This window comes from Pan paniscus, chromosome 15 (genome assembly GCF_029289425.2).
Source record: "Pan paniscus chromosome 15, NHGRI_mPanPan1-v2.0_pri, whole genome shotgun sequence".
Classification (NCBI taxonomy): domain Eukaryota; kingdom Metazoa; phylum Chordata; class Mammalia; order Primates; family Hominidae; genus Pan; species Pan paniscus.
Window position 1 is genome coordinate 72,441,428 of NC_073264.2, and position 8,355 is coordinate 72,449,782.

The following is an 8,355-nucleotide window of genomic DNA, read 5'->3' on the forward strand; positions in this document are numbered from 1 at the left end:
CAAGGAAGATGTTTAGCTAAATTGTTGGCATTCGTTTTCTAAGAGAAGCATTTGGGGATTGATGGCTCCTAGACTACGTTTACCTTATAGATTTTATTTTTCCTGACGGGTAGTTTAGAGGCAGCATTCGCTGAAATGCATATTATCTGTGAAACGATCATGTTTCTAAACTGGAGCCAGCGATGTGATGCAAATTTCAGAATAAAGGTGTCGACTTTCATCAGGTTCCAGGTCTATCTGGATGGACTGGGATTGGCGTTTCCTCTATAAAGCAAACCTTTCATGTTGAAACTCTGAGTCAGACTCTTAAAGCCATTGTTTTTATGCTGGTACTCTGTGGGAGTTAAGTGTCAACTTTCTCCTGTTTTCTCCTATGGAGTATCCGTCCAAGGCAGATTCTCTGACTGAATCTTTTGGAAACGTGCAAGGTTAGATCATACTGAATTCTGCAGCCAGTTTAGTAATAATATTAGTTTTCTATATAATCCTGATTTAACGACTTTCATTTTTCTCTTCGTTTTTTGAAAGCTGCAATTAAGCTACCTTTACCAGGATTTAAAAAAGAGGATAATATGGAACAGTGGTAATAACAGTAGGTCTCAGCTAATTTATTATGGCCACCGATGTGTCCAACTATTAGATGACATCCCAGTTATTAACTACAATATTAATATTAAAACATTTTTCCCATGGAATCAATTATGCTAAAGCATTAACAATTAACAGTGCGTTTAAAATGATGAGTGATTGTTTCCACATAAATGGTTAGAGGCAAAATAAGAGATTTGGGGGATGAATGGCTTTATGTCTCTGACAACTAATTTTCTTATTAATGCTTAAGTAAAGGACTCTTGAAGTTGACTGTTATTTGATTTTTCTAGTTGACTGAGTGAACAAGTTTGGTGAGTGGCTTGAGACAGTCAGTAGGTGTTGCTGTTGTTAGCTTCTCTGCAGTTCCTGCTTCTGCTCCTCGAGTTTGAAATTGCAATTCTGGTACAGTGAACTTTTAAAATCTGAAGTATCAGTCAGTAATAGTTGTGATTTCATTGGAGGAGTCTATGGCAAGGTTGACTTCAACTCCAGGTAATAATTGCAAAGCACCTCTCTGATACTTTGTATTGAGATTCATTTAACTCTTCTTTTGTCTCTGTCCTTACACTAGTATTTTCAGGCTTCTGCATTTGCTTTGCTTTTGCTTTGAAGTATGTGTGTAATTTTGGTATAGTGCCCCCACCTTGATTGTTTAGGAACTTTTAAAAAACACTTTCTAGTGAGTTTATTGAAGTCATAGATTGAAGATTGCTTGAGATTAGCAGTTTTGTAGACTTCGGGGGGATCTTGGTTGAGTTGTGATGTATATATGTTCTATCTTAAGTTGCAATCTGAATTTTTAGATAAATGACTTTTTCTTTTTTTAAAAATCTGAGCTGTGAAATGGGAGCATGAGGAGAGCTGAAATGGTATGAGAGTGGAATTTGATGGAAAGTTTGTCATGATTAATAATGTGACTATGTGCCTCTTATCAGTCCTTACCGTTGTATTATCATTGTTATTGGTCCGTATCAGTGCACAGATGAAGTATGAATATCCTGAAGATTTTTTGTTGACATCTCAGATTTGAGCCTTTTGGTTCACTGACCATATTAGATTTTTTCTATGGAAAACAAATAGACTCAATCCCATAATAAAGAACTAGAGCGCTGATAGAGCACACTTTTTTTTTCCCCTTTGGATCAAATCATGGAAGTTCAAATCTGAAAATAAATTCAGAAATTTCTTTTTTTCCCCATAGCATCCCTATATTCCTAACCTTTTGAGTGGTGAGTCAAGCAATATTTGTTGAGTGCTGCTATCTGGCAGGTGCACTTTTGGTTTCTGTGATTGCAGTGATGAGCAAGAGTGTACCTGGCCGCATGGAACTTGTAGTCCAGTGGGACCATTTGTAGTAATATTTTCTGGCATGGAGTTATGGTACCCTGATGCCCTCGTAAAGGTTATACATAATAGGCAATTATTTTTGAATTTTAATATATTTTAACATTTTGAAATAATGTAACCTAGAATTTGTCCTCAGAAGGTCTGGGTTTCAAATACCTGCCCTGCCATTTTCGTTGTGAGATATTGAAAAATAATTGAACTTCTTTCTGAACTTTACTGTTGTTTCCTGCGGAGATGGGCTCAAGACTTGCTTCACAGATGAGCTACAAAAATTGATGAGAATACATGTATGAAAGTACTTTGTAAACTATAAAGTCTTATTTGTAATAGGGTTTTCTTACTTTTTGTTGGACAGATTCATGGATTGCTGGAACTAGGAGGGATTTTGACTCATTTGGCTCATGTTTCCCATTTTACATATGAGGAAACTGAAGCCCAGAAAGTTGAAGTGATTTGTTGAAGGTTATAGAACTGGTTAATGACTAGGCAGTGATTGGAAGACAGGTGTCCATATTTAATTGCACTCGTTTCTTTTCTTTTTTTTCCTACCTTAGAGCCTGTTATGTTAAAATTTTACTACTTTCTCCCCCCACTTAAGAGTTCAGTATTTATTAAATATCCAAAATGAGGAGATGCAAAACTTAAGGAAACGAATGATCTGTGGTGAGGTTGTAAAGCTATGAAAACAACATTGGTAACCGAGCTTCATAATTAAATGACAAAGTTACGGAAAAAGAAAATATGAGTTAAAGTTTCTACATAGTAGAGCCTGTAGGCTTTTTTGTTTTGTTTCATTTTTAAAGAAATCTTTATTAGCACAGAGCATAATGTACTCTTTAGCTCTTTAGAAAAGCTAAACTCAGTTTATTTTGGTTCATCTTTTTCTTCTCTTTTTAAACTCATTTCCATTTGCGGAAGAAATTAGGTGTACCATCCTTGTTTCTGGACCATGGCCAACTAAATTTTAGACCTTTTTTCTCAGCGACATGTAAGGGTAACCAGAGATTGGGGCTGGGGGTGTTAGGTGGAGAGATAAAACAGGACATAAAACAGGAACGTGTAGGAGCTTCCTGTTGAAAATGGGACTGATTTATGTTGCGCCACCCTACCTTCCAGTGGAGTAATCTGAGCCAGCAGAGAAGAAACTTCCCTGCTGGTTGGGTGAATGCCCTTGAGGTGAGGGGGTTTCCTTCTTCCGGGAGAGATAAGCATTGTGGTATTCTGCCATTGCTCACACAGAAGTTTGGGTCTTATTCTACAGACAGACGCAGTAAAATAAGGGTGTTCCACTATCCCTTGAGACTGACAATCCGACCTTCTATCTGCTGCACTTCTACTTTTTTGGTATGGGAAATAAATTGGCCTCATTGAATTTTTGCTTTTAGTTTTTTTCTATGCCTAGCTAATCAAAAACAAAAACAAAACCCACATGCTTTGATGACACCTTGCTTTCAAAGGTTATATTTAAGTTAATTATTCTTAAATGATAGCTCATTTTTATTCAGTGGACTGTTGATGAGCCCTGGAGTGAGTCTTAGAAGCATGGGAAAGATTTGTGGCTTCTGGGTCTTTTAAACATGGATGATTTGCATAAGGGACAGAGCAACACAGTGATTTGGTTTGTGATCATGAGGGTACAAAAAACCATCAGGGCAGATCTTTTAATGGTAGGTAATGTTCACCAGTCAACAACCATTTTCTCCTTTTATTCTGGCCTGGAGAGAGTAAGATAACCCCATTTGCAAATAGAACAGAGTGTTTTCTTAAAGGCATAGAGAGATGACACCAAAATGACATGGAGGGATGTCAGGAGCTGCTTTAGCTGGCCCGTAGTAAGTAGTAGTGCATTGGTGGGTGTGCCACAAAGTCAGGCGAAGCCATTTCTCTTTGCCTCTGGAGTCTGGGATGAGAAATTTCAACCTGTAGATTTCCAATTTGTTGCTTGTCATGTTGCACTAAGTTCTCCCTCTAATTAGGATTTAGTATGCCTAAGTTGAAATTGCGGGAAGCAGGCAATTACATAATGTTAGATTTCCCTTTTTCCAATTCAGGAGAGGCAGGAGAATGTGTGCTTGTTATGAATGCCAGCTTGGGGAGGGAGAATTGCTGGTTCACACAAACTCGGGGGTCACTCAAAGGCAACTTGAGCAGAACTGACAGCCAGTGCTGCTGCCATTGGATTCCTTTTTTCCTCTTTCCTCCCACAGAGCAGGTCTAGGTTAAATGAATTTCACAGATATGAAAGTTAATTGTGGTTATTTCTTTTCTCTTTCTACTTTTTCCACAAAGCCTTTTACCGAAGCTATGAACAGGTATAGTCATTGATGGTTTTGTGGTTCAGCGACTTGCTTCTTTTTTTTTTTTTTGAGATGGAGTCTCGCTGTGTCACCCAGGCTGGAGTGCAGTGGCATGACCTCGGCTCACTACAACCTCTGCCTCCTGGGTTCAAGCGATTCTCCTGCCTCAGCCTCCCGAGTAGCTGGGATTACAGGCACACGCCGCCACACCTGGCTGATTTTTACATTTTTAGTAGAGGCAGGGTTTCGCCATGTTGGCCAGGCTGGTCTCAAACTCCTGACCTTAGGTGATCCGCCTGCCTCAGCCTCCCAAAGTGCTGGGATTACAGGCAGGAGCCACCGCACCTGGCCGACTTGCTTCTTTTTATAATGAGTTCTGAACTGCTCAGAAAGAAGCTATTGAGAAAGAAAAGCAAAGGGCTGTGTGCCAAACGATCGTGTTCCTATAATCAAGACTTGACTATGGTCAGTGTCTTTTACTCTGGCTCTATGTTATCTTTCTGTAATTCATTTTCTTCATATTGTAAATTATTTATCTAGATAGGAAATGTAATTTGCTTTTTTTTTTTTTTTTTTTTTGAGATGGAGTCTGTTACCCAGGCTGGTGTGCAGTGACACCATCTCTGCTCACTGCAACCTCTGCCTCCTGGGTTCAAGCGATTCTCCTGCCTCAGCCTCCCAAGTAGCTGGGATTACAGGCGTGTGCCACCACACCCAGCTAATTTTTGTTTTTTTAGTAAAGACAGGGTTTCGCCATGTTGGCCAGGCTGGTCTAGGACTCCTGACTTCCAGCGATCCTCCCGCCTTGGCCTCCCAAAGTGCTGGTATTACAGATGTGAGCCATTGCGCCCGGCCTAATTTGGTATTTTTTGGGCTCATTGCCTTTCCTTTAATAGTCTCTAGCTCCCAGAATTGATTGAAATCTTTTTTTTTTTTTTTTGAGACGGAGTTTTTGCTCTTGTCATTGCAGGCTGGAGTGCAGTGATGTGATCTCGGCTCACTGCAACCTCTGCCTCCCGGGTTCAAGCGATTCTCCTGCAACAGCCTCCTGAGTAGCTGGAACTACAGGCGTGTGCCACCATGCCCAGCTAATTTTTTGTATTTTTAGTAGAGATGGGGTTTCACCATATTGGCCAGGCTGGTCTTGAACTCCTGACTTCAGGTGATCCGCCCGCCTCAGCCTCCCAGTGTGCTGGGATTACAGGCATGAGCACCCGGCCTGAACCTCTATTTTTACATTTCTTTTCTATTTTACGTTTCTTTTCAGTTCTTGATGCTTATCATCAGTTCTTGATGCTCTGAGCTGCTAACTGGACTGTGGTATCCCATGTCTTCAGGAAGAGAGAGTCTGCTTATTAGGAGATGCTTATAAGATATAGAAATATAAATTAATAGGATGTCCTAAAATTTTCACCAAATTTGACTTTTATTGCTTGCTTCACCTGTATATACCTAGGAATAAAAATGAAGTCAGTTTTTTTCCATATTCTTGCAAGAAGCATGGGGCTGTGGCTCTGAACCATACTGCTTGACTTTTAAAGACTTTTCAAAAACACATGTTCTTGAAATGTGGGTTAAATGTGTAGTTGATTTAACTCTTCCCTTTTCCCTAACCATACTTGTAGCTGCTCCACTGAAGACCTCAGAAGCTTCTGCCAGTATGCTTTCCCAGAGCCTAACTTCTTAGTAGCTGGTATTTGACATACGAAGAGAGTGCTCTGTGTGCATATGTGTGCATGCTTGTGTGTTTGTGTAGTGGGGGGCAGATTTGACTCCTAGCTCAGAATGTGCTCTTGTGAAACATGTTAGGAAGCCTGAATATGGTTCCTAAACTGTGTCTCTTTTCCAGTTTGAGAAATGCCTGTGGTTCTTCAAAGAGTCTCAGTATTGTTTTATTTTTTAAATTAGGATCTTAGTGATGAGTCTCAGTATTGTTTTATTTTTTAAATTAGGATCTTAATGATGATCCTTTGTAACAGGAAGCAAGGTATAGTAAATTGCATAACAAAATAATGTTTCAGTAGATAAATGGTAGGTTACAGAGAGCTGTAGGATTCACAGAAAAGGCTTATTAAAAGTTCAGGAACCTCAGCCTAATCTGGGTGAGATTGTTCTGAAGGCCATTTTCAAGGTGGTCGTTAAAAGTGCTGATTTTCTGTGGTTTGGGTGGGATGTGTGTTTGGGGAAGCAGTGAGTGCTTGAGTAGAGAATCACATGAACCTTGAGGCTTTTCTCCTGGGGGAGAATGCTAGATATTGAGGTTGATGGGTGATTTGAAGAAGCTCAGTAGGTGATTCTGTTATGCTTCTCCCCCACCCAGTTGAAAACACAGTGGCTTTTATATAATTTTTAGATCTATGCTTGACAATAAGGTAAATAAGTAGGGGACTTAAACCAGAATGCAGCCAACTGGGGATTGTAGAAACTTCATTTTGGATGGGTAAAAAGGAGAGCCTCTGGATCTTTTGTAGAGGCCCATTGATTCAAAAAGATAACTTGGAATAACTCCTCAAATGACTGCCAACAGTTTAAAGAGTCAGACTGCTTAGACTCCTGCAGTGGAGATGGGACATGTACATGCAATTTGATAATTGTATGTTGGCACTTCTTTTAAAAAATTGTGGTAAAAACAGAAAAAGTTGACCATTTCAACCATTTTTAAGTATATAGTTCAGTAGTGTTAAGTATATTCACCTTGTCATGAAACAGATTTCCAGGACTTTTTCATCTTGTGAATCTGAGACTCTGTAAGCATTAAACATTGGCCCCCATTTCCACCTCCCACAGACTCTGGCAACCATCATTCTTTCTGTTTCTATGAATCTGGCTACTTTAGGTAACGTCATATAAGTGGAATCATGTAGTAGTTGTCTGTGTCTGAATTATTTGACTTAGCATAAAATCCTCAAGGTTCATCAATGTTGTAGCATGTGACAGGATTTCTATCTTTTTAAAGGTTTAATAGTATTCCGTCGTATGGGTATACCACATTTTGTTTATCCATTTATCTGTGGATAGATATTTGGCATTTGTGATTGTTGCTATGAACGTGGGTGTGCAGATATCTTTTCAAGATCCTGCTTTTAATTATTTTGTGTATATACCCAGAAGCGGGATTGCTGGATCATATGATAGTTTTATTTTTAATTTTTTGAGGAACCTCCATACTGTTTTTCATAGTTGTACCATTTTACAATCTCATCAACAGTTCATAAGGGTTCTAACTTCTCCACATCCTTACCAATACTTATTTTCTGTTTTTTTTTTTCAAATTAATTAATAAAAAATTTTTCGAGACAGGGTCTCCCTCTGCCACTCAGGTTGGAGTGCAGTGGTGCCATCTCAGCTCACTGCAACGTCCGCCTCCCGGGCTCAAGCAATCCTCCTGCCTCAGCCTCCCGAGTAGCTGGGACTAATGGTGCACACCACCACACCCAGAGCTAATGAAAAAAACAATTTAAATAGGAACCATCTTAATGGATGCAAGGTAGTATCTCATTATGGTTTTGATATATGTTTCTCTGATGATTGATGAAGTTGATTGTATTTTCATATTCTTGTTGGCCATTTGTATATTATCTCTGCATATATGTCTGTTCAACCCCTCTGCCCATTTTTAAATTGGGTTATTTGATTTTTTTTGTTGTTGAGTTGTAGGAGTTCTTTATATATTCTGGATATATATTTTTTTCCTTCAGCATTGTGTTTTACTCTTTTGGGGAGAGGCTAGGAGGAGGAAGGGGTGAAAACAGGTTCTCATTGGAGTCTCCAAAGTGTATGCAACCTCTGGCAATACAAGGATGGGATGAGATGGCCAGGCCAGTCAGATGGAAAATCCCCAAGATTCTTTTGGCGACTGATTTCTATAATTAAAACATGACAAGTGGAAAGGACTAGTACATGGAATTCAATAAATGTCAGTTGTCTTTCCTAACTAGGTTCCTCATGGGCTAGGTTATGCCTAGATATCATCATCCTTCTCCAAATGAAGCTCGCCTAGAAAACTAGGGAACTAAAAGTGCAATACAGTTTGGGTAATGCAGTTGGTTAGCTGTCTCCCCATCCTCCCAACTCCACTATTCCAGGGAGGGGCTGAAAGTAGAAGTGGCTCCCCTGAAGT

At 39.5% G+C, this 8,355-nt stretch overlaps 1 protein-coding gene across 20 annotated transcripts in view; it reads left to right on the plus strand.

Annotated features, from left to right (window-relative positions):
* The window catches only part of SIPA1L1 (signal induced proliferation associated 1 like 1), a 419,211-nt gene that overhangs the window by 1,548 nt on the left and 409,308 nt on the right, over positions 1–8,355 (plus strand). The window lies entirely within an intron of this gene.